This window comes from Macaca nemestrina, chromosome 15 (genome assembly GCF_043159975.1).
Source record: "Macaca nemestrina isolate mMacNem1 chromosome 15, mMacNem.hap1, whole genome shotgun sequence".
NCBI classification, from domain to species: domain Eukaryota; kingdom Metazoa; phylum Chordata; class Mammalia; order Primates; family Cercopithecidae; genus Macaca; species Macaca nemestrina.
In genome coordinates this window covers 63679774-63704704 of record NC_092139.1, presented here as the reverse complement: position 1 = coordinate 63704704, position 24931 = coordinate 63679774, and the positions used below count along the sequence as shown (strand labels likewise).

Below are 24931 nucleotides of genomic sequence, written 5' to 3'. Positions count from 1 at the left end.
ATATTAGCCCTTTGTCAGATAGGTAAATTGCAAAAATTTTCTCCCATTCTGTAGGTTGCCTGTTCACTCTGATGGTAGTTTCTTTTGCTGTGCAGAAGCTCTTTAGTTTAATTAGATCCCATTTGTCAATTTTGGCTTTTGTTGCCATTGCTTTTGGTGTTTTAGTCATGGAGTCATTGTTCCTGGGCACATTTATTACCTGGATGCAAACCCACATTTTGTGACGCCATGCCCTGTGAGGACTCCATCACATCATCACTGTCTTCCCCAAATGGGTGTGGCCATATAATTGAACGTGAGAGAGACACATTATTAAGGAATGATAGCCACATCAAGAAGTGGTTTGAACTCTCAGCATACTGCCCACAGGTAAAGCTCACAAGTATTCTGTTGAGTGGTTTGTATAACTAAAAAAGACTGGGTAATAGTGCTTTGATGCTGGCCAGTAACAAGACCTTCTGTTCTCTTTTGTCTTATGTTCCATCTCAGATTCTATACTCTGATGAATGACTGAATCTCTCATTTCTACCAAATGATTTAATTCATGTAAACAAGCATATTTGTATGTAGCATTGCCTCTGCCTATGAAAACTTAGGGAAGTAACATCATTCCAATTATTGATAAAAAAAAGTAGACCAGAGCCATCTCCCATAAGATTATTGGCGAGATTACTGTGACAATGTGTTTATAGTGCTTAACACAGTGCCTGGTAAAGAATAGCACCTGTTTTCAGTCATAACTATTATTAGTGCAGTTTTAAACTAGCTGTGCTTGCAAGTATATCACTTGGCCTCAAACTAGCTGCCGATGTATCTGCAGCAACATCCAGCTCCAATGCACACAATTTCTACAGTGTCTGATGTCAGGGTTTTGTATGTGAGGATTGCTCACTTCTTTCTCTTTCTCAGAATGGTCTCTGCTTTCTTTTCCCATGACTACTGATATTTTTAAGATAAACTAATTTAAAAATGCAAAGCACTCTTACCTCAAAAGTACTGTAAGTATAAAATAATAATGCCAGACTCATCTTGGGAACCTTATCATACCCTCTCTAAATCCAAATATCTGCTTATTCAGGTCCAACCCTCCACTGAGAGGCAATGAGAGTTAAGCCCCATGCCCATGTCTTGGGCCTGTTCAATCTTAGAAAACAACTTCTTCCCTGTGATTCCCAGGGCAGACAGTGCTTAATTAATTCTAATGAACATGGAACAGTCAGCCCCTGCTTGTCCCTGAGATGTGGCCCAGGGAGTTAATCTCCCATCTCCTAGTTAATTGCCTTCATCCTCAGGCTGAGTTAAGCCTCAATTTTCAATTTTGATTGAGTCAGTCTTTGTTGACAGAAGTTTTCTGGGTGACCCAGCAAGTCCTCAGTATGAGATAATATGATGGAAGATGCAGTGAATCCATGTCTCTGCTGGACTTTTGGAGACTTTGAGATGTCAGGGTCGAAATATCACAGGAAGTCACTGGGCAGGTAGATAACTGAAGAAATGGCTTCATGAAAGCATTGCTTATCTCTGTTCCAAATATATTTGGCTCCTTTTGAGAGATAAATAAGGATGGAGGAAGAGGAGGAGAGTTAGTCCTGAATTTATACCCTGGCTCTGCCACTTACTAGCTCTGCTGCTCTTGCTAGGGATATCATGTTAACATATTAACACCGATAATAATCACTGAAGGTTATGAGTTTTTTATATCCTCACTACCCAAAATGTGGTCCTTGGGCCAGCAGCATCGGTATTTCCTGGATGCTTGCAAGAAATGTAGACTCTCAGGCCACACCCCAAATTACTTAGAGATTCTGATTAAATGAACAAGAATATGCATTTAATCAAATTCTCTGAGTAATTTGTATGCTGTGGACAGTTTGAGAAGCACTTGCAATTATCTCATTTCTTCCTCAGTATGATACTGAAGATATTAGTTTTGTAAACTCTGTCTCCTGGTAGTACTAATCACTAACTTGCTTTACATGGAAGGAAAATGAGACTCAGAGAGGTCAAATGGCTTGCTCAATGTCATACAACCAGAAGAGAGTTTGAAGCTAGGCTCCTGCCAAAGCAGATGCAGTTGGAAGATTTAAATAAGATACTAAGTGTCTATCACTCAGCAGAATACCTGGCCCACCATAGATGGATGGTACATGCTGGTAACCTTCTCTGTTCCTTGTATTCTCTTTCTCTGTTCTGATTATTTTCAGACTTCCAGATGTTCCCTTGCCATGGCATATATGTTGGTCCACCCTAGATAGGATGGGACCTGTCTAAATTCCTGGCTCCCCCTTGACTAGTGCAGTGGTTCTTGATTGTACCTTGGAGGGAGTAATGTCTGTTTTCCCTCAGCATCCTAGAGTGTCTCCTGGAGGGTGTTGCCAGCCCCTCTTCTTCTTCATCTCCACTGCAAAGAACTTGATGATGTTTGCTCCTAGCCATGAAGCCTGGATAGAAAGCAATTCCCTGATAGGCTGGCTGGCATCTTTCCCTTCTTCTTGACAGGTATCATGGGTTTTCCTAGGGCCGGCATGGGATGAGTTCAGGATTTTTATCCCTTATTCCTTTTGGTCCAGGGAGTTGCATAAATGGACTAGTCTTTGGCAGGGGTGACTTGTGGTTTCACAATTTTATTTTGAAAAATAAAGGGTTCTGATTTATAGATACATTATTTCTAAAAAGGATGAGCACGTTTATAGTTAACCAGTTTCTATGGTTTTGGTTTCTCAGTAATAAGAATGTTAAATCATAGAGGAGAATGGTAGAAGGATTTAAAAAGAAAAACATGGAATCTGGATTAAATGAACAAGAGTATAATTGAGTTCCATGATCCCATCATTTCTAGATTCAATTTTTCAGCCAGATGTATCTCAGATCTTATTAGGAGTTCCTTAAAGGACAGAGCAGATATAGAGCCTGTGACATTCACACCACCTAGTCAAACCTTATCTCAGGCTTTCAACATCAGTATATGGTGAGAAAATTGCTTTGGGACAAGATGGAAAACTTCGGGGGCAGCTGGGTGAAGACCATAGTGAATCAGATTATTGAAGTAACTTCTCTCATTTGATTATTATCCTTGGCAATGAGTTTAGGGAACTGATGACAAGTGGATTTGTGACTATATTTAGCGAAAGAAACCTGAAATCAGGAGGAGAAAGGAGAATGCATGTATACCCTGGAGAGCCTACTGGCCATAACAGAAAATATGTTAGTTATTTATTGTTACATGACAAATCACCTCAAAAACTAAGTGACTTAAACAGCAACAAATGCTGATTATGACACCGTTTCTGTGTGTCAGGAATTCAGGAGTGATTTAGCTGAGTGGTTCAGGAGTGATTTAGCAGGGTGGTTCTGGCTCAGGGTCTGTCACAGAGTTATAGTCAAGATATTGGCAAGGACTGCAATCTCTGAAGGGTTAAATGAGATTTCTAATGGGACCGGAGGACCCATTGCTCATTCACATAGCTGGAAAGGTGGTACTGTCTCTTGGGAAGATGTCTCTGTTCCCTGGACACTGAAGAGCCCTTTGGAGTGTCTTGAGTGTCCTCATAATCATATGTCTGCCTTCCCTCAAAGCACATCTTTCAAGAGAGCAAGACAACAGCCGCAATGTCTTTTATGACCTAGCCTCAGAAGTCACAGATTGTCATTGCCACAATATCCTGTTGGTTATACAAGTCAGTCCACTTCAGTGTGAGAGGAAATTATACAAGAGTGTGAATACCGGTAGGTGGGGATCGCCGGGGGCCATCTTTGTGGATGGATATCACAAAATATAGTGTATAATCATCTAGGGACTGGGGCAAGTGGGGTGTTCTGGGTTCCTAACATTCTCCTTAATTGTGTAATCTTAGATCATTTGGAATCTCTTGCTCTCAGCTTCTTAACCTCTAAAGACATTAGAATGATCTCAAATATTCTAATGCAATGGGCTTTTGGTATGATGGAAAAATAGAAAATTTGCAGCTGAGGACCTCAATTTGAAGTCCAACTTCCTCTCACTTGCTGGAAGGTCTAAGGCAAGTCACTCCTGGCTCTGAAGAATGGATTTTTGATCTGCAAAGTGGGGATGGTCTTGAGGATTAAAAGAGATAATGGATGTGGAAGTGTTTTAAAAAATCTAAGTTCCATGCACTTGTAAGATGTTTTATTTCCTCATAAAAAAGCTGAAGTAGAGGAAGCCAGAAGGCGGTATCATTATCATGAAAATAAAATTACCTTCTACTCTTCAATGCATTATGAGCCCTGGAAACAGGCTCTTCTATCTTCCAGGGTAGGCTGTGATCTTTTGAGCTATGCCAGGTGGTTATTATAATAGAAGCTAAAAGCCATATTATTTCACATGTATGCTTTACAACTTATAAAGAGCTTTTACTGACATTATGTTATTTAGGCCTCATTTTTTTTTTTTGCCAGTACAAAATATCTTTTTTATGAAGGTACTTTTTAAACTAGTGTTTTTTAGAAATGTGAATGTATGATCTTAGAAAATTCATGCCGATCGTTAGTTTTAGGATTGCTTATCCCCCTCACCCACGAAGCAGCTAAAGTTGGTCAAGTGGGTCTCCTCCATATCTTTTAACACATGGGGAATTTGCATCTCAGAAAAGTTAAGTGGCTTATCAAAGACTCAGAGTCACTCAGAATGAATCTGTAAAGACACATTTATGTCTATGGCTTTTTTTTTACGTTAAAAACTGTGATTTAAACCACTGAGATGAAAATGACAATCAAACTAATCAAAATTAATATTATTATTAAATTCTACGAACCCATCTTATATTCTTTCCTCATGCCAAGTACTGGAGTCATAAAGATGCAGAAAATGTGGTTTCTAACCTTGTGTAGCCCACTCACTGGTGGAGATTGTGGGTCAGGCTAGACGTGCAGGTGAATGATTTCAATATAGTATGATACGTCTCACCATAGAAGTTTATTGAAAAGTATGTGCTGTGGGGAAAAAACTGGTGATCAAAACATGATCTTCTCATTAAGGTAGTAAGAAAGTGGAGGAGGTCTTAAGCTGTATGCTAGAGGCAGGAAGGGAGTTGCTGAGTAGATGAAGATGAAGGACATGGCACAGTGTGGGGAGCAGAGCTTCAGGAGGCTTGCTCCACAAGAGATGGGCACACGGGGGCTAGGTGTGAATGCTCTGGTATGCATATCACAACTATTGTGACTTTATTCTATGAATGACAGAGAAACATTGGTGTATTAAAAATATGTTTTTCTCTGATTATGAAAGTACAGTCATCCCTCAATATCCTTGGGGGATTTGTTCCAAGCCTCCCACAAATGCCAAAATTCATGGATGCTCAAGTCCCTGATATAAATGGCACAATATCTGCATGTAACCTATGTATATCTTCCTGTATGCTTTAAATCATCTCTAGATTACTTATAATACTTAATACAGTATAAATGCTATGGAAATAGTTGTTATACTGTATTGTTTAGGGAATAATGACAAGAATACTATACATGTTCTGTATACACACAATATTTTTGAATATTTTCTATTCACAGTTGGTTAAATCCACAGTGCAGAACCCACAGATATGGAGCCAATTGTATTTAGAAGGCTTTTGAACAGGGAGATGGCATGAAGACAGTTATAAATACATTTAGAAAATAGGCAGGAATGAGGCAATAAATTTGAAGGAGACTAAGGAGGTGTGTCAGGCTGGAATGAAAAGGAGTTTAGTGTTGCCTCACACTGAGAGGTAAGTGGACTTTGTAGCCTTTGCACAGTAATGTGCTGTAGTTCAGGGGCCAGCAAATGTTTTCTGTAAAGGGATAGATGGTAAAAATTTTAGGCTTTGTGGGCCATATGGTCTCTGTAGCAATTACTTAACTCTGCTGCTGTAGCAATGTATCAACAAATGAGTGGGGCTGTGTTCCAATAAATCTTTATTTATAGATACTACATTTTGATTTCATATAACTTTCACATATCATGGAATGTTATTCTTCTTTCGAATTTTTCAGTCATTTAATAATGGTCAAATCATTTTTAGTTCATGAACTTTCCCAAAACAGGCGTGGAACATATTTTACCCACAGACCATAGTTTGCTGACCCCTCTGGTAGCTTCTGGAAATCCCATTGCCATTTCTACCTGCATCAACTTGGCAAATTAACACACACCACAGTCATAGTAAACAGAAACGTCACAGAGCAGTCTCCTGCCACACAGCATTCTTCTCCAGGTCACATCTGGAATTGATACATACTCATAAATAGCAAACCTTAAAGTGTGAGCAAAGGAAGGCGAGTGTGCCTGTTCAGGTCATTTTTCATAACTGGCTGTTGAGATTCTGTGGGCAAGTCAGGACCTTGCTGAATTCCTGACCAAGACTGTTTTCACATGCCTCTGCCCTGGCCATCCAAGGCTGGTTACTCTGTGTCTGCTGTCAGGCCAGTGGTTGAAGTAACTTCTTTGTCTCCAAAGAAGACAAACATGCATGCTTCTTGGATGAATCTGGCACCACACTTAGCTGAGCGGTTTAAAGTCAAATCTTTAAAAAGACACATCTGGGACCTTTGTTCATGCATGCTAATGGATATTCACAGAGACATACAGAGTACTTGCATTATGTCATTGACAAAACTCATTGAAAATACTCATAGCCTTGGCTGGGCATGGTGGCTCACGTTTGTAATCCCAGCACTTTGGGAGGTCAAGAAGGGCAGATCACCTGAGGTCAGGAGTTCAAGACAAGCCTGGCCAACATGATGAAACCCCGTCTCTACTAAAAATATACACACACACACACACAAAATTAGCCAGGTGTGGTGGTGTGCGCCTGTAACTCCAGCTACTCAGGAGGCTGAGGTGGGAGAATCACTTGAACCGGGGAGGCGGAGGTTGCCATGAGCCAAGATGGCACCACTGCACTCCAGCCTGGGCAACAGAGCGAGACTTCATCTCAAAAAACAAAACAAAAAAAATACCATAGCCTATTTCATAGGTGAGAGGAAGGGTTCCATTTACAATCCCACAATTAATGGATGGTAGAAGTTGGGGCTCACATCCAGATCGTTTGACTTCATTTATCTTTCTCCTACCCCACCTTGCTTTGTATATGGTACATTTTGAATGAGGCTGGGGAGGCGTAGGTAGAGAAGGGAGGATAAATGGAACATCCAGGAGACTACCTTTTCCAGAGGAGCATGGCACAGATGTATTTGTTCAGTCTACGAAGAAGTGAGATCAGCTTCCTTAATCTAGTTTTATTTCCTGACTGCCTCCACTCTCCTCCCTACCCTTGCCTCTTCTCTTCATCTTTCTTGCTACTTTCTACCAGCAGGTGGAAGCAATTATTGCTATGCCTAGGCCAAGAGACATGGAAGCAAACAATATCTTAGCAAATATGATTTTAAAACACAACAATCTAAGCATTTGAACCTCAGCAAACATCTAGCTAATACAGATTCTGTTTCGTATCAGTTATATTTTTGGCAAAAAGCAAAGATGAGAACTCAGAGGATTTCATGATTTTCCAGTATGCCATAAGGAAATCCCTGGTTTGCTTATAATTAGGATGGTGAAAACCAATTAGGAACAATCATGAAAATTCTCCAGTTCTACCTCTGTCATCCTCCTTTCTAAACCATCCATGTTCCTCCAAAGATTATCAGGGAGTGTGTGCCTGTGTAATTCTCTTCTAGGCACTGGGGTAGGTTGGCCAGCCAGTTTTGTGAATGAATGATCTGCACCCACATTATAAGCTGGTTGTACTAAGAATGGCATCCTGGAAACCAAAACTGTTTCTTGGATTTTCTCAGATATGTGTAGAATTGTGTGATTTTTCTCTCCTACTCCCTCTTTTTGCCTCCAGCCACACCTAGTAAATACAACCTAATTCCCTAACACCTTTCCTTTCCCCCTCCCCCAACATACAGCATGGGGTCCATTGCTTTCCTGTGAGATGCCTAGTTGGCGGCTGCCCTTGTATGCACTGTTGCCCCCACTTACCATGTTTATATAGGGATTAGCTTTTTTTTTAGAGTCTGTAGACACACATGCATTTATATATAGTCTAGATTTTCATGATGATTCTGAAGGTCGAAGGAAGAGGGAGTTTGCATTGTGTACGGGAGCAAATTTCTCAAATCCCTTTGAACATATTCTCCTTCTCCCTTTCCCTTCCTCCTTCACTCACGCTTTCTCTGACCCTCCCCATGCGTACTTTATTTCTTTGCCCTTTCTTCTCACTTCTGAATCATCTTCAGGTCACGTGATCTCTCAGCCCTTTCTGATGAGCAGTTTGGCTTCTCCCCACTTCTACTTTCAGAATCCTCCAGCTACCAAGAGCCACCCTCCTCAGAGAGTTGCTGGAAATTTTAGTAACAAAAATTTGCCCTGTCACGTTTAGGACACTTGCTTTCTTATCTTTGTTCTATCATTTACAGGCTGTATAAAATTGCACAAAACACTTTATGTCTTGGAAGAAGTTTAGTCTCTGTAGAATGTAGCTAACCTCTATTCTGTGATCACAAGGATCATCAAAATAAAAAATAATCACAGCTAATATGTGTGGTATACCATGTACCAGGGACCATGTCAAGTGCTTTCTGCACATGGTTCCATTTATATTGTCACCCCTACTTCACAGGCTACTAAAGAGCGTTTGAACTGCTAAGTCACCTGCCCAAAGTTATTCAGCCAGTAAGCAACAGAACGGGGATCAGCATTTGAGATATGAATATTCTATACACAAAAGGTACCATTACAGAGAAACTAGAGTGGTATCGGCCCGGATAAGGGTTCACACCTGTTTGCTTATAGAATGAGTGGAACTACATTAAATGTTTTTAGGACAATGGGAGACATTGTTTGAATTTCCCAAAAAATCCAGAAGAACTCAAAATTACTGATTGTCTTGGCCTTATTGGTATTTGACTCTGCTATGAATACAATATATCTCACAGAAGCATGGTAGTCTAGTAGGGTGGCTTTGGAAAAAGTCTAGGATTTGGGAGCAGGTTTAAGCAACTTAAGCTTTCTCAGCTTCCATTTTCTCATCTGTACTGTCATAATTCTAATTTTTAAAAGCACCTATGTGGAAAGTAAAGGTTCAATGAAACAGCACAAATGAAGTGTTTAACATTTGGTCTGGCATGTAGCAGTTGCTCAACACGTCTTATTTATTAACGACAACTACAATCATAATAATGAAGTAATAGTGAATTTATATAATATTATTGTGAAAGTTCAAATGAGTTTTGATCTTGCCCCTCTCCTCTGTTCAGTGGCTGCATGGTTTTTATCATCTCCATTGTATGGTTTAATGTTGGCAGGTGGGAGATTTTGATAGACATATGATAGAATCGGGAGTCCCAAGACTTGTATTTTAGTCACAGAAATGTCTTAGTTCCTCGTGTTGTGAGCTTCAGCATGTTACTTTGCCTAAGTTAACCTTACTTGTAAAAATAATCATGAATATACCTGCCCTTTCTCCTCCCCTCAGCCTCTCCACACCCAGTGACAGGTGTGGAGGTGCTGTATACATGCTATTTTTTTCTCTCTTTCAATTGTGAGTGTGTTTTCCCATTCCCCTTAAATGACATAACACCACACTCCTGGTAAAATAAATGCATTTGTGCGTGAACATTTGGGAAGTAATGGGAGCTGCATTTGCAATAGATGTTTTCCTTTGAACAGCCAAGTGAGTCACTGTGAGTTGCACTGTAGCAGTGACATTTACAATAATCAGTTTAGAAGAGTAATTGCCCCCTTGACTATTTTCCTAGTATGGAGTACTAGAGACTATTTAGGGTGATTAGATCAGCAAACCAGCAATTTTGTAAAGCCATCAGAGGAGACGGTGAAAATAAATGAATATCTGAGATCCTGAATTTCCAGTCAGATCAAGAAAGAGAAGCATATAAGAATAGGTCCCACTTATTTGGGGGAGAACCATACACCACTTTGTATGGAGGTTTCACTTTCTAGGAACATTTTCTAGTGCTTTCAGCAACATGGTGATATAAGTAGGACGATTCCGATTTTACAGATGAGGAAACTGAGGTGCAGAGGTTTAAGTCACCAATCTGCTCCTCCTTACATTCTGTTTTTCGGAGAATGGTGCTGCCACCTATCCAGTCACACAAGCCAAAGTCCTATGAGTGAGCTCTGGTTTATCCCTTTCTCTCACCTCTCATATCCAACTTACCATTCAGGCCTGCTGATTTTAGTTCTTAAATATTATTTAGCTTCTGTTTTCTCTTTCCATTGAAATTCTCATTGCAGCCCTTGTATGGATTACCTCCTGGCCTTCTACCTGTGTGCCTGTGTTTGTGTTGTTCACCAGTCTGTCCTCTACCTAGGTCAGACCATGCCCCACACCTCCCAATCCTCCTTAGAATGAGGACAAACCTCCTCACCATGGCCACAGGCCCCTTTCCTTTTCTCTGACCTCACTGTGTGTCCCTCCTCTATGCTCTGCACTGCAAAGACTCAGAGTCTTGTACTGGCCAAGGTCAAGGTCCCCCTGCACCACACCTTTTCCTAGGATGCCCGATCCTCATTACTTTACCCAGTTACTGCCCACTTGTGCTTCTGATCTCAGCCCCAGCTGCCCTTCCTAGAGGAAGCCTTTCCTGATGTTTGTAACCAGAGCAAAGCCTTCCCTTGGGTGCTCTCATCATTCCAGGGACCTGCCTGCACAGCACTTGTACCCATCAATCCTTTACATTAACTTGAGTAATAGATGTGTTAGTGTCTGGATCTGCCTCCCAAGAGTGAAGCCAGGAAAGCTAAGGCCCTATCTGTTTGCATTCCTACAGTCTAGTGTGCTCAGTAAACTACTATTTAATGAGAATGAATTGGACACGGCAGCATGGCGACAAAGTGATGGATTTTGGATTTAAACATACTTCTTTCTGGTTCTAGAGACTTTGCTGTTAACACCATGCACTTTTGGGCAGTGTCATTTTAGCAGTAGCACTGATAAGGGTACTTTATACTAAGATCAAACATATTTTGGATCCATCAGATGAAGTTTGATAAAAATGGGTTATTATGAACCCACTGATAAGCAGAGCTACCTGACCAAGATTTCCAGATTTTGCATCAAAGAGAAATGTAATGAAAGTGAATCTACCTGGGCTGATAGGAGTGGGTGGAGGGCTGGAGAGTAAAGCAAGAAGGGCTACTTCTATAATGCCCTTGACCCTGCCTTTCTCTGTTCTTCACTCTGGCTGAAACTGACCACCCTAAGTGCATTCAGATAATGATAAATTATCTCTGTCAGACATTGTGTGTGTGTTGGGTCATGTACAAGAGAGGCAACTTCTGTGAATAAATGAAGCCCTGTAATTAAGGAATGTGTAGAAAATTGCAAGGATGCATTGGTGCTTTATCCTTAGTACTCATCCCTAATGCCACATGTCCTTGAACTGGCTTGTATTTGCCACTGACACTACTAGCAGCAGGATGGAGGGGAGGAAGAGAGAGGCCCAAGTGTTGCAATACTTAGCACCTAATTTCAGCCCTGCTACAAACTAAAAAACCAACTTTGGTTAACTCCCTAACTTCTTTGAGTCTCAGTTTCCTCATCTGAAAAGTCAGTAATGGTTTGAATTCCTTTAAAATCTGACATTCTATTATCTCTCTCTCTTCACTGTGGAAACACTGGGAGCTATTGTTCTTTTATTGTCTCTAGTGGACATTATGACTTCTGCATTACAGAGGTGCCCTTTCCAATCTAAATCACCCCTCAAAGAAATTAAGTCTGCAATCATTTCCACCTGGTAAGCGAAAAGGTAAGAGGAAAGAGCTAGTTGTCAATAGCTCTGTGGATGGCAACAAATTAATTCAGTGGAATGGGATCTGTGCAAACACGTGCATATATAGCCATAATTTGCCTTTCATTTTCCTTTGCAACTCAGAAGAAAGTGAATAATTTCCGATGAGTCTCTCATTTGAACATATTAAAAGAACATGTCATTGGCAAAAGGCATATTTGGTTGCTTGATTACCATATATCTCCGAGTATGGAGAACAGTTATTTTTCAGTTGGGGGTAATTAGCTGAGTAGAAAACTGCACAATCTTGGGGGGCAGAAAAATCTTTGTATGTCTTATAGTGGCATGGAGAAAGCAAAGTGAAAGGGCAAAGCATAGGAGGTCATTAAGTAACTAGGTAAGGGGTCAGCTGCATTCCCTCCGGTTACTCAGAGATGAGGCCCTAAAGCAATGGCGGAAAAATTGTGGGTGGGAATGTGTTTGTAAAGGGTCTAGATAGTTTACCCAAGAAAAGCACGAAAGGGAAAGGGCTAAAAAGACGTAGACTGTAAAATTCATGACTTCATTTGCTCTTCTGCCTTTGAAACCTTTTTGCTACCACTCTGTCATGTTCTCGACTTGTCTAAGGCCACCTTGGCTTATCAACTGCGAGGGAAAGTTGCTTAAACTCTCTAAGCCTCCTTTTTTTCCCACTGGTACACTAAGGAGCACTAATTCCTGACTTTTTGGCCTGAGTTATTGTTCAGATCCCATAATTGTTTGCATATGTGCCTTATAAGATGTGCCACCTAACGCACATTGTGGACAACCTCAGGTGGAGGAGTTCAGACATCTGTGCACCTGGATTTGGCTGTTACTAACTAGGTGGAGTGAGGAGGAAGGGCAGAGGAGAGCATTGTAGACTTTTTCTAGATTCTTTTTTTTTTCTCCAGAAAATGACATTACTCTTATATTTGAAGACAACTATCTGCCTAGGTATATGGAAATTCTAAGGTTACCAAAGCTTTGTATTGATTCTAGGGCAGCGTTTCAAAATTGCTGGAGCAGCAGCATCATTTTACTTTATAGATTTCAGTCAACAGGCTGGTCATGGCCTCCTCAATGTGCCAGAATCTTATAGATGGTGGGCGTCAGTGGGCTGGAATCACAGTTTCCATCTCTTAGGCTGGGCAGTCCCATGGGGGCAATGGTAATAATTTAATTGGAACATATATCAGAAGTAATGAGAAATCCATCTCCTTAAAGGCTTCCTAGGAGATTTCCTGAAGATTTATAAAAGACACTTCATTGATCAAATAACTCTGATGTTTCCCTCCTACTGGAAGCAATTCAGGTCACCAGGCCACTTATAACCGTTGTGTTCCCCTTTCTCAGTGACCTCTGCTCATAGAATTTATTTATGGCACAGCATATACTATTTAACTTAATATTCTGATGAGCAGAGCCAACAAACACACAGCATCAATATAAACTGTAGTATCATAACAGTCTTCCTTTAAAAATCTTCTAATTTTTCTTTAAAAACACTGATGTTTTTGTAACTTACTTCATCTTTAGGGATATGAACATTTTATAATGCTGGAAAAATTATTTGAATTTTTTTTCATTTAAAACCTATAGCTTTTTATTTATTCCAGCTTTCACAAATATTTTATTTTCCCACTATAGAAAAATTGAGGTTAGAGATAAACGTGAAGAAAAAAGTCACTCATAGCTCCATCCAAAAGTCAACAACTCTTAATATCCTGGTCTAGTTTTCATTCTTTTTGCTATGTTTCATATGGTTTCATCATATGTCATAAATAACTGTATATATATGAGTTTTAAAATAATATATTTTTATTGTCGTAAATGAAATATATATTTAATATGGTGTGATTAGGACATACAGAGAAATATAAAAAGGAAAATTAAAGTCATTTAAAATCTTACCAGAATTAATATCCATAAACATTTTGATGTATTTTCTCAGAATATTCTTTCCTATGCCTTTTATATTTTTCTTTATTATTAAATATTTCAAGCATATAGAAAAGACAGAAAATAATATGAGAAACACCCATATATCCACCATGAAAAAATTTTAAATATTAATATTTTCCTACATATATTTCAGATTCTTTACTTTTGCCCTCCCCCCTTTTGTTTTCTAGCAAAACAAAGCATTACAGATACAGTTGCAGCTTCCTATGTTCAATTTTACCTTTCTAAAATTTATTCATATAGAAATGTCTATCTCTGGTCTATTTACTTTCCCTGCTGAATAATACTTTACCATATGGAAATACCACGATGTACAATTACAAGCAATAGTGCTGTATACATTCCTGTATAGGCTTCTTGGGAAGAATCTCTCTTACTATATTCCTAGAAGTAGGATTTCTAAATTGTAGGGTAGGCTTGTCTTCATTTTTACTACGAATTGCCAATTGTTTGAAGTAGTTATAACAATCTGTATTCCCACAAGCAATACTGGGAAGCTTGTTTCGTGTTTGGCTTCACTTGATTTTGCTAGGCTTTAACATTTTTTTTTGCCAATCATATGAGTATAAATTGGTATCTTTTAATTTATATTGTGCACATACTTTATTACTGGGGACACACGTAACCTTTCTTTCTAATGCATGGCTGTCATGGATTTGTTTTCAATGTAACTCATTTATTAAGCACTGAAAATTGCAAGGCTTCTCGAAGTTGCTAATCGGGGCTGCAGACAGATTTGATACTTTAGGTCCATGTTCTGGAACTCTGCCTCTCTGATGTCAGTATTTCTGCCTTCTAGTTTTAGTGGTTCCCCTTTTCAGGGCCTGGGAACATTCTGGCTGCAGAAATCAGTTGCAGTAATGGGAAGGATTTTTACTAAAGCAACTCAATTGTCTTCTTACCTAGTAATTATGCAGACTTGAAAATATATTTATGAAAATGACTCGTTATATACAAAAATATACACTACCAAAGCATATGGAAAGTGCAAGTTTTCTTTCATTCTTCTCCTCTTCCTCCTCCAATAAATAACCACATGTAGAAAGCCTCTACTTTTTCCTTTGTATTTGTGTTTATGTACAAATGCAATGAATATTCTTGAACATGTCTCCTTGGGCCCATGAGCAGAAGGTGAATGTGATTTTTTAACTTAATTTTATCAATCTACATCAGCACTATATTCTATAATATGGAAGTATGAGAACTAATCTAACTCTTCTAATAATGGGCATTTAGGTTGCTTCTAGTTTTTCATTATTTTAAGCAATGTTGCGGAAAACATTCTTGTCAATGTCTTTGGACATCAATGTGAAAATTGTCTTAGGAGATATTTGTAGAAATGCTATTTACAAGCTATTTTTTGCCTACTTTATTAATTTTTATTTAAAACATTTTAAAGTACCTTAGGAATTGGTGACTTCTAAGTAGGTGTAGGACACAGTACCTAGATTCTCTGAGTTGATGTTCTATATAAAGTGGAGGAGTGACAGTAGCTGCCTGATAGGGTAATTTTGAGGATTAAATGAGATACGGTGTACAACGTTCATAGCATGGGGTTTGGATCACAGTAGAGACTAGAAAGTTCCCTTATGCCTCCTCTTAGTCCGTCCCCAACCCCAATACACCCTTAGATATTTTTCCATCACAGATTTTAGAACTTGATAGAAATGGAATCATATTATGATCACTCCATGTTATAAGGTTTCTTGCAGTCAAGAAAATGTTTTTGATATTCAACCATGTTGTTGCACATGTCAATAGTTCTTTACTTCTTTCTCTTCCTACCTCGGCTCTTAGAGAAGGAACAGTGTAAAAAAGAGAGAAATAAAACAATATATTTCCACTTATAACAGGTTTTGGTCTAGAGCTGGGATTGTTCTCAAATATCTCTAACAGGTTCCCGTGGAAAGAAAAATTTGTTTTCTATCCAGAACATAACAGGAAACAAAACAGAGGCAAAAGCCCTCCCCGTCCTCTGTGTGAAAAGCATCATGTTCACTGTATTTCTCAAATGGTAAATGCAGGCATAGGGCCAGCTCTCCTTATTTTCTCACTATCAGCCCCACCACTCCTATTTTTTCATCTGGGAAAAAGAATATTCATTGTAATAACAATGGAAAAACAATAACAAGGACAGTAGAAAAGGTTATTGAATGCACTGGCTGTGGCAGGGAGCAATCAGAAATGTTTGGTTTTTGTTCCCTTTACTTCTTCAAAGTTGCTATGTGGACTCATTCTTACCCACCCATTGGATAGAATCTTTGACATTTCATGTTCCACTGAGTAATTTAAGCTGTTAAGAAATCCTGTCTAATTTAACACAGGAACAGAAAACCAAACACCACATGTTCTCACTCATAAGCAGGAGTTGAACAATGAGAACACATGGACACAGGGAGGGGAACATCACACACTGGGGCCAGTCAGGGGGTGGGGGATGAGGGGAGGGAGAGCATTAGGACAAATAGCTAATTCATGTGGGGCTTAAAACCTAGATGATGGGTTGATAGGTGCAGCAAACCACCATGGCACACATAGACCTATATAACATACCTACATGTTCTGCACCTGTATCCTGGAACTTAAAGTAAAAAATAAAAAATAAATTAAAAGAAATCCTGTCTAGTTTAATTTCAAAATTCAAAAATCTCATCCAATTTAAAACTTCACCCTTCCTTGCACATTTTAATACATAAAATAACAACAAAAACTAATGAAAAGAGGCATAGGTTGAGCATCCCTAATCTATAAAACCTGAAATCCCAAATGCTCCAAAATCTGAAATCCATCCATATGGATGGCTGAGATAGTGACATGTGAGCTTTCTGATGGTTCAATGTATACAAACTTTGTTTCATGCACAAAATTGCTAAAAATATTATGTAACATTTCATTCGGCCTACATGTATGAGGTGTATATAAACATAAGTGAATTTTGTGTTTAGACTTTAATTCTATCCTTAAGAGATCTCTTTATGTATATATTAATATTCCAAAATCTGAAAAAATTCAAAATCCAAAACACTTCTCATCCCAAGGAATTCAGATAAGGGATTTTCAACCAGTATACCTAAAAAGTCAACGGATACTTTAAAATGAAATTCCAAAAACATTTAAGTTGTCCAAAAGACATCAGTAGAAAAGGAACAGGACAAAAAGTGGGGAGAGAGAGGGGTGTAAACAGAAAACAAACAAAATAGTAAAACAAATAATTAAATGGTAAGCCTAAATCCAGTTACATCATTCTACCACTAGTAAATCTATATTTAATAAAATTAAATGTTAATGAATCATACCACATGCTCCAATTAAAGTACAGAGATGGCCAGAATTGACTTAAAAAACCACAAGACCCAATTATGTGCTGTATATAAAATATGCACTTTAAATAGAAAAAAAGACAAATATAAGTAGGTCTAAATAAGTACATTTAATATCTTTCTTTTTTCTTTCTTCCTTTTTTTTTTTTTTTTTTTTGAGACAGTGTCTTGCTCTGGAGTTCAATGGCACAATATTTGCTTACTGCAACCTCCACCTCCCAGGTTCAAGCCATTCTCCTGCCTCAGCCTTCGGAGTAGCTAGGATTACAGGCACCCGCCACCATGCCCAGCTAATTGTTGTATTTTTAGTAGAGACAGGGTTTCACCATGTCGACCAGGCTGGTCTTGAACTCCTACCTCAAGCAATCTGCCTGCCTCAGCCTCCCAAAGTGCTGGGATTACAGGTGTGAGCCACTACACCTGTAATAAGTATAAATAAGTATCAAAAGATATACTATGCAAAGCATCAGTAATGTAAGTCTGAAGTAGCTATATTACTATCAAATAAAATACACTGTAAGTCAAAGAGTATTGTCAAAGATAAAGAGAGACATTTCATGATAACAGAAGAGTCGTTCATCAGGAAGATAGATTTAAAAAAATTAAGTACCTAAAATCAGAGCTTCAATTTGCACAAAACAAAAATAGAACTAAATGGATAAATAGACAATCCACAATTTTTATTGGTGATTTTAATACCCATCTCTCAAGCAATTGATACATAAGCTAGACAGAATCTTAGTAAAGATGCAGATGATCTGAACAACATTATCCACCATCTTGAACGAACCTATGGAAGGTTACACCCAATAACTGCAGAATACCTATACATTTCAAGTACATGCAGAGTTCACCAGGATAGGTCACATGCTAGGTTATTAAAAAAAAAAAGACTCAATAGATTAAATGAAATTGAATTAATGCAGTGTATGTTCCCTGACCACAATAGGATTAAAATAGAAATGAACAATAAGAGATCTAGGAAAGCCCCAAGTATTTGGAGATTAAACATAATCCACAAACCCAAGAAGAAATCACAAAGTGGAATAGAAAATATTTTACTCGGGGGATAATCAAAATATAACATGTCAACACTTGTGAATTACAGCCATGGTAGTGCCCAGAGGGAAATATAGCTGTATATGCTTATACTGAAGTAGAAAAAAAGAGAAAGGTCTAAAATAAATGACCTAAACGTCTATCTAAAGAAGATTGGAAATAAAAATTAAAAAAAAAAAAGCAAAGAAAACTTCAAGGAAGTAGTAAGAAGGAATCAATAAAGATAAAAGTGCAGGGATCAACCCAATTGAAGACGGACAAAATAATAGAGAAAATTAACAAGGCAAAAAAGTTGGCTCTTTGGAAAAATCAACACTAATAAACCTCTAGCTACTCTGATCATGACAAAGAGAGAAAATAGAAATTATCAACATCAGAAGTGAAAGAGAGAGAAGTGAAATTATCACTACAGATCCTACAGACATTGGGCCGGGCATGGTGACTCACACCTGTAATCCCAGCACTTTGGGAAGCCGAGGTAGGCGGATCACCTGAGGTTGGGAGTTTGAGACCAGCCTGATCAACACGGAGAATTCCCTGTCTCTACTAAAAATACAAAATTAGCTGGGGGTGGTGGCACATGCCTGTAATTCTAGCTACTTGGGAGGCTGAGGCAGGAGAATCGCTTGAACCCAGGAGGTGGAGGTTGTGGTGAGGCGAGATCACACCATTGCACTCCAGCCTGGGCAACAAGAGTGAAACACTGTCTCAAAACAAAATAAAACAAAACAAGTCAACAACAACAACAGCAAAAACACCATTTAAAAGCGGAAAAGATTTGAGGAACCACTTGGCAAAGATAATATTACAAGTGGGACAAAATGTTCCATATCAGTAAGCATCAAGGAAATGCAAATTAAAACTACAGTGAGATACCACTACTCACCCAACAAAAGGATTAAGTTTGGAAGGCCTAAACATGAAAATTTTTGTAAGAATATGGCATAACTGTAACTTTCCTATATTGCTAATAGGAATATAAAATAGTACAACCACAGTACCAAATTTCTGGAATTTTCTTATATAAGTAATATACATGTCATCTATAATAAATTTCCCTGTTAGGCATTTACCCCAAATTAGTGAAAATACATGTTAATAAAAATACTTATAGAATAACACAACAGCTTTATTCATAATAATCAAAAGTTGAAAATACTCCTGGTGACCATAAATAGAAGATCAAATAGCAAACTACGGTAATTCATATCATGAAATACTACTCAGCAATAAAAATGAAAGAGTTACTAATATGAGCAACCCATGGATGAATACAAAAATCCTTTTGCAGACTGAAGGAAGCCTTATGTATAGGGCTATCATAATATGATTCCATTTATGTGGAATTTCCAAAGTTGGCAAACTTAGTCTACACTGGAAAAAACCCAAGGGTGGGCCGGGCGCGGTGGCTCAAGCCTGTAATCCCAGCACTTTGGGAGGCCGAGACGGGCGGATCACGAGGTCAGGAGATCAAGACCATCCTGGCTAACACGGTGAAACCCCGTCTCTACTAAAAATACAAAAAACTAGCCGGGCGAGGTGGCGGGCGCCTGTAGTCCCAGCTACTCCGGAGGCTGAGGCAGGAGAATGGCGTAAACCCGGGAGGCGGAGCTTGCAGTGAGCTGAGATCTGGCCACTGCACTCCAGCCCGGGCTACAGAGCAAGACTCCGTCTCAAAAAAAAAAAAAAAAAAAACCCAAGGGTGTAGAGGTGGATATTGACTGAGACAGGTCATGAGGAAACTTTCTGGGGTTGTCTTTGTTCATTTTCCAATTGCTGATAAAGACATACCTGATACTGGGTACTTTATAAAGAAAAAGAAGTTTAATGGACTCACAGTTCCACGTGGCTGGGGAGGCCTCATAATCATGGCAGAAGGCAAAAGGCACATCTTGCACGGTGGCAGACAAGAAAGAAATGACAAACAAGCAAAAGGGCTTTCCCCTTATAAAATCATCAACTCTTGTGAGACTTATTCACTACCACAAGAATAGTATGGGGGAAACTGCCCAGATGATTCATTTCTCTTCCACTGGGTTCCTCCCACAACACTTGGGAACTCTGGGAGCTACAATTCAAGATGAGATTTGGGTGAGGACACAGCCAAACTGTATCAGGGATTATGCTAAAGTCCTTTATTTGATACAGTTTTGGGTTACACAAATGTATACTTTTGTCAAAATTCAGCAATACATACTTAAAATTTTTTCATTTCATCATTTGTAAATTTTACACCAAAAGGAAAAAAAAAAGACACCAAATTCTAGTTAATACATGTTGAGTTATTGATGTCTGCAATTTACTTGGAAATACCTAAAAACTACGATGGATTAGTGAATGGATAGAGAGATGGATCTGTGGATTGACATGAGATAAAACAAGAATCCAGGTTGGTGAAGATATAGTTGTTCACTGTAAAGCTTTTTCAACTTTGCTGTATGTTCGTAAATGGTCATAATAAAGTATCAGCAAAAAAACCCCTTCATCTCTCCTCCTCTTTGTGACAGCCCCAGCCTGAAAAACCCACAGTGGGAAGGGAGAGGAGGGCAGTGTATTTGGCTTCTGATTGTCCACCCCCACCCCCTCCTTAGCAGTGGTTTCTGACCCTTCTAGGGCTGACTAAGGGGGCAGGAAGAAAGGAGAGATAGAGGAACAGTTAGGGTCTTAATGAATTGTTCAGTTGTATTATGGTCTCACATTTTGGGTGCAGACATGCAGTTGTTGGCCATTTCTCGTGGGCTCCTCAGATATCCCCTGGTAGGGTTCTCTGACAGCAGTTCACTACCTCAGGCAATACATTTTCTGGGTGGCCACTAAGAGCCCTCCTACCACCTGCCTCTGGTGGTCCAGGGCAGCCTCCTCCTGCTGAAGTTGCCTCACCCCTGGCAGGAAGCTTTTTTGGTCAGAGTCTTCCTTAAAATCGATGGCTGATTCTCTATTATACAGTTCATATTTGACCCATAGAAAACATGCACACACCTTCGCCTGCTTTAACGTGAAGTATGGTCCACTCCCAATTCCAGTCTCTTCTGTCCGCCCTGTTATTCCAACTCGGCCACAGCCTTTTGTCTTTGGACTTTATTCAGATGTAATAGCGGTTTCCGAATTCTTCAAGCTTCAGGGACGTGGGCCAGTCTGTCTGAATGGTTAAAGTTCCTGTTCATGCAGCTCATTTGCCTTAAAATGAAGGAAAAGCATTTTCCCATCCATAAGTATTGGGTAAGGAGGGAGTTCATACAGCACACAACCCTTTGAAGGAGTCCTCAGTGTAATCTTCCAATGAAATTTTAGTCTTAAAAAAAAAAGAAATTTTAGTCCTGTCCTAGTTGGAGGTATCCAATAATCTATTCTGGCAAAATTGGCCACATCCTTTGCAAGTTTTGCCCACAAAGTCTAGAACCTGACTGTAAATGAGAGGATTCTTGACAACTACTGTTTGGCACTTACTCTTTGGTTCGAACGCCAAACTTGGAGAAGACAGCAAGTTTCTATTGTCCTGTAACAATAGCTAATCTGTGCTTCCCTTTGCTGTCTCACATATAGTAAAACATTTATGAGGTACCGATGCTTGCAGAAAAGTGTTTTAGAAGTGGAAGTCAGAACCCTACTGTGGAAAGGAGGCTGAGAGAACCACAAATCCTACTCCTTCCCTTCCCGGAGGAGACTCAGATTTGTGATGTGGTTTCTCTGGGGAAACATGAGTAAGTAACAGAAGAGATCAACTAAACTCTGGCTCACTGCTCAGAAATCAGTTCCCCCCACCCACCCCAGACAGAGTCTTGCTCTGTCTCCCAGAGCTGGAGTGCAATGGCACAATCTTGGCTCACTGCAACCTCTGCCTCCCGGGTTCAAGAGATTCTCCTGCCTCAGCCTCTTGAGTAGCTGGGATTACAGGCATGCGCCACCATGCCTGGCTAATTTTTGTATTTTTAGTAGAGATGGGGTTTCACCATGTTGGCCAGGCTGGTCCCAAACTCCTGACCTTGTGATCTGCCCGCTTTGGCCTCCCAAAGTGCTGGGACTACAGGCGTGAACCACTGCGCCCAGCCAGAAATCGGCTTTTTTTTAACCTCCCCTCTGCCTGGGAAATAAGAATTAAAACAGCACTTTTCCTCCCACTTTTTTTTTTTTTTTTTTTTTTTTTTTTTAACTAGAAGAGCCTGTGTTCTGTTGCTGCACTTGGTAAGCCTTTGAACTGAGAGTGGCTGAGCGCAAAGTACCCTGGTAGCACCCCCGGGCCACCTGAAACTGATTGTGCTGCCTTCTTTGGAGTGGCTGCCCCTTTAAAAGAAGACTTAACCTGGGGGGGCTTTATTTGGCTCTGTGAGTCAGCTGGAAGGAGACCTGAGCAAGGCCAAGGTAGGGTTGCAGAGCAAAGGGGCCGTTTGTCCCACAGCCTAAAAAAGGCAGAACCATGATGAAGCGGCATCATTGGTCTGGGTAATACGCGAAGTGCGTTGCCTCATGCCAAGGAAATCAAGGACATGGACACACATGCAGTGAGGTTAAGAGTGGAGGTTTAATATGCAAAAGAAAGAGAAAAGAGAACAGCTCTGTCTCCTGCAGAGAGACAGGGGCTCCTGAGTGGGTCTTCTGGTTTTGTGGTGAAGTGCACAGGTATTATAGACTGGCTTGAGGAGACAGCTTCTGATTTACTTAGGGCCCAAAGATCGGTTGGACCAGGTGAGACATTTACACAGCACTCGAAGAAGCTGGCCACCCCACCCTAATCTTATTATGCAAATGGGTTTTCTACTTGGCCAGTGCCATGTTGTCTGCTCCTTACTGTATATGGAGTTGATAAACCATCGTGACCAACATGGTGAAGCCCCATCTCTACTTAAATATAAAAATATTAGCCGGGCGTGGTGGCAGGCGCCTGTACTCCCAGCTACTCAGAGGCTGAGGCAGGTGAATCACTTGAACTCGGGAGGCAGAGATTGCAGTGAGCCGAGATAGCACCACTGCACACCAGCCTGGTGACAGAGCGAGACTCTTGTCTCACAAAAAAAAAAAAAAAAAAAAAAAAAAGGCAAAGACGGAGCCGTCATGTTGAACATACCTAGCCCCCAGGTAGCCTTCTTCTATTGTCACACCTGCAAGCATTCACCCGTGCAAGCTTCCAGCTTGCTTATCCATGTCTGCAGCTCGATTTTACAGGCTGCTCTTTGCTAGAAAAGAAATGATTTGGGGACTGCTTTTTATTAAAAGGAAAATCTTACCAAGGACTTCCTTACCCTCACTATCTGCCTAAATATTTCCTTTTTAACTCCTGTATCAATGGGACTTCTGGATTACAGTTGAATAACTAGTTGTGGCTGATCATGAACTCTGCTCATACTAAATAGTGGAATGCTTTTATTTTCTGTATTTCAAGGAGGGTCTCTTTGCTCCTTGTCCTTCTGAAGAGCAGGCTGGAAACTGCATTTAGAACACTTGCTGGGTGCAGTGACTCATGCCTGTAATCCTAGCAATTTAGAAGGCTAATATGGGAGGATTGCTTGAGGCCAGGAGTTTGAGACCAGTGTGAGCAACATAGCAAGACCTCATCTTTAAAAAAAATAACATAAAATAACAATTAGCCAGGTGTGGGGGTGCACACCTGTTGGCCTGTTGTCCTAGCTGCTCTCACAAGGCCAAGACAGGAGGGTCACTTGAGCTCAGGAGTTTGAGGCTGCAGTGAGCCATGATTATGCTACGGCACTCCAGCCTGGGTGACTCCATCTCTTAAAAACAAAAACAAAAACAAACAAAAAGCCCACTTCCTATCCAGGATGGGAACTGGTAAAGCCTTGTGGCGGTGAGTGACCCAGAGGCAGAGCAGCCATTTGGCCACGACTTTAATGGTGCAATTAAAACCTCGTGTTTGTCCTGCTGACCGAGGCTGTGGCTGTCTTGGGGTCCTCTATGTGATCTGGCCTTGGAGGAAAAGGAACTGTTATAAATTCAACACTTCCTGTGTGTGGAGCCCAAGATAAGAACTTTATGTTTGTTATTTTGTTTCAGCTTCCTGACAGCGTTCTGATACTGTATTTCCCTTTCACAGATGAGAGGAAAGGCTAAGTAGCTTGCCCAGAATCACACAACTCTTTTTTTTTTTTTTTTTTGAGACGGAGTCTCGCTCTGTCACCCAGACTGGAGTGTGGTGGCCATATCTGCTCACTGCAAGCTCCGCCTCCCGGGTTTACGCCATTCTCCTGCCTCAGTCTCCCGAGTCGCTGGGACTACAGGCGCTCGCCACCTCGCCCGGCTAGTTTTTTGTATTTTTTTAGTAGAGACGGGGTTTCACCTTGTTAGCCAGGATGGTCTTGTGATCCGCCCGTCTCGGCCTCCCAAAGTGCTGGGATTACAGGCTTGAGCCACCGCGCCCGGCCAACACAACTCAGAGGTAGGAGGGCCACGTTCTTTTTTTTTTTTTTTTTTTTAATTTATTTATTATTATTATACTTTAAGTTGTAGGGTACATGTGCATAACGTGCAGGTTTGTTACATATGTATACTTGTGCCATGTTGCTGTGCTGCACCCATCAACTCGTCATTTACATCAGGTATAACTCCCGATGCAATCCCTCCCCCCTTCCCCCTCCCCATGATAGGCCCCGGTGTGTGATGTTCCCCTTCCTGAGTCCAAGTGATCTCATTGTTCAGTTCCCACCTATGAGTGAGAACACGCGGTGTTTGGTTTTCTGTTCTTGTGATAGTTTGCTAAGAATGATGGTTTCCAGCTGCATCCATGTCCCTACAAAGGACACAAACTCATCCTTTTTTATGGCTGCATAGTATTCCATGGTGTATATGTGCCACATTTTCTTAATCCA

General features: G+C 40.2%; 1 long non-coding RNA gene across 1 annotated transcript in view; it reads left to right on the top strand.

The window, feature by feature from the left end:
* The first annotated feature begins 3476 nt into the window (after positions 1-3476).
* LOC139358876 (uncharacterized) overlaps positions 3477-24931 on the top strand; it is a 54828-nt gene continuing 33373 nt past the window's right edge. The window contains exon 1 of the long non-coding RNA XR_011614385.1: positions 3477-3726. This is a non-coding gene — a long non-coding RNA (uncharacterized lncRNA). The remainder of the gene's footprint in view (positions 3727-24931) is intronic.